This window comes from Acanthochromis polyacanthus, chromosome 3 (genome assembly GCF_021347895.1).
Source record: "Acanthochromis polyacanthus isolate Apoly-LR-REF ecotype Palm Island chromosome 3, KAUST_Apoly_ChrSc, whole genome shotgun sequence".
Classification (NCBI taxonomy): domain Eukaryota; kingdom Metazoa; phylum Chordata; class Actinopteri; family Pomacentridae; genus Acanthochromis; species Acanthochromis polyacanthus.
In genome coordinates, this window is record NC_067115.1 from 23558081 (window position 1) to 23559745 (window position 1665).

A 1665-nucleotide genomic window follows, 5' to 3' on the forward strand; every position below is an offset into this window, starting at 1 on the left:
TTATTTATTCTACTTAGACACTTACGTGGTATATTAAAGATGTTGTCATGTAATCTGTTGTTACTCTAACTGTCCTAACGGGTGAGTATATTGGACACTCTGTAAGTTCTACTGATATCCACCAGATGTCCCCACTTTTTAAGAAAATTAAACAGGAATATAAGCATCGACTGAGATCAATGACTAACCAGTCCTTGTGCTTAACTCTTTAAATATATTTGTATACACCAGAAACTAAATAAAGGAAGTATCTGTCCAACAGAGAACAATAAATTACTGAACTACAACCCAACTAGTTTACTCACGAGTCCAACTGGTGTTTCCAAGAAGTCGGTTTCATTTACAAGACAGCACTTCCTTTTGGACCAGAATATCCTGCCTGTGTATCGAATGAATCTAATGAACTAGAAAAAAGATGACACAATTGTTTCCAGTATTTTAAGTCTTACGTACACAACATCTCTTCATGGAGGGGGGTAAAAAAAAAAAAAACAACCAGCGACACAAAACAACTTAAAAGCCATTCAATATCACACCTTTTAGCTGATTTATTTATTTCTTAAACATGTTAAGCCATCCATTGCCATGCTGGCAACAGGTAGACACCATATAAGGAGTGGTGCATTGCATTGACATCATACGTTTCGTCAAAAGAAATGTTTATCATATTTTCCCCCTTAAAAAAGAAGAGACAGACCAATTGAAAAGAGCGAACGGTGTTGATGATGAAGACACTGTCATTGTCCCGCAGCGGTGAGACCACTGGCCGGCAGAAGCACTGATCGTCGAGGAAGACATCCCAACGTTTCTTTGAGTCCAACTCTCATCTGACTCTATCTCTGACAGCAACATTTTTTTCGATCCCCTGCTTTTGCGACGCTTCCAGACTTCTTAGTCCAACCATCAGGTTAACACTTGTTCTGACTGAATGTAGACACTCTAGTGCCTTTGCTTCATCTTCATCATCTGCACCTTCTCCATACAGCTGGCAAAGTAACACACCGGTATGACAAGAATAAAATGACAACAGAAACCCTACATACAGTCATACAATACGAGTACAAACATTATGAAAAATGAGCTCGTTTTCTTCTCATTTTTATACAAAATGTAACGGGGGCTTCGGCAAACTAGGAGTTTATTTTTCCTCCTCTTAGATATGAGATTTCAATAATTGCGCTGGATGTCAACTGTAACAGTGTTTTTACAACAGTTCCATGATACTGGAGGACAGCAGAAACATTTGGGACAGGACTGATGCACAACATTAACAAATGCAAACAAACAAGTCAGTGATCGACAAATTAAACATAAGATATTATAGCTTCATATGATCTTACTCACAATAACACCCCCCTCCCCCCACCATGCACTACACAATAGTCTTGGATTTTCTTATATTACATATATGCTACATTCTCTTATTTCTTATTTCACTGATATAAAGGCAAACATATCTCAATGCAAAGTGTAAGCTGCTCTGCTTTTTCTTTACATTTAAATTAGTACTATAGGTTGAAATCTGACAATTTAAACAGTATGACTTAGCTCATAGCAAACATAAATTGTAGCTCATAAACTGGATTTTTACGTAAACTCTTAAGTCCTCTGATAGCAAGAATAGCAATTTCAATGTTTGCTTTTTTTTAATCAACAATCACAATG

At 36.9% G+C, this 1665-nt stretch overlaps 1 protein-coding gene across 13 annotated transcripts in view; it reads right to left on the reverse strand.

Annotated features, from left to right (window-relative positions):
* Positions 1-523: 523 nt before the first annotated feature.
* The window catches only part of camk2d2 (calcium/calmodulin-dependent protein kinase (CaM kinase) II delta 2), a 38384-nt gene continuing 37242 nt past the window's right edge, over positions 524-1665 (reverse strand). For all 13 annotated transcript variants that reach the window (XM_051946168.1, XM_022214813.2, XM_051946166.1 and 10 more), the window contains one exon: positions 524-1665. This exon is cut by the window's right edge and continues 452 nt beyond it. The gene's annotated coding sequence lies outside the window, so the exon portion shown is untranslated.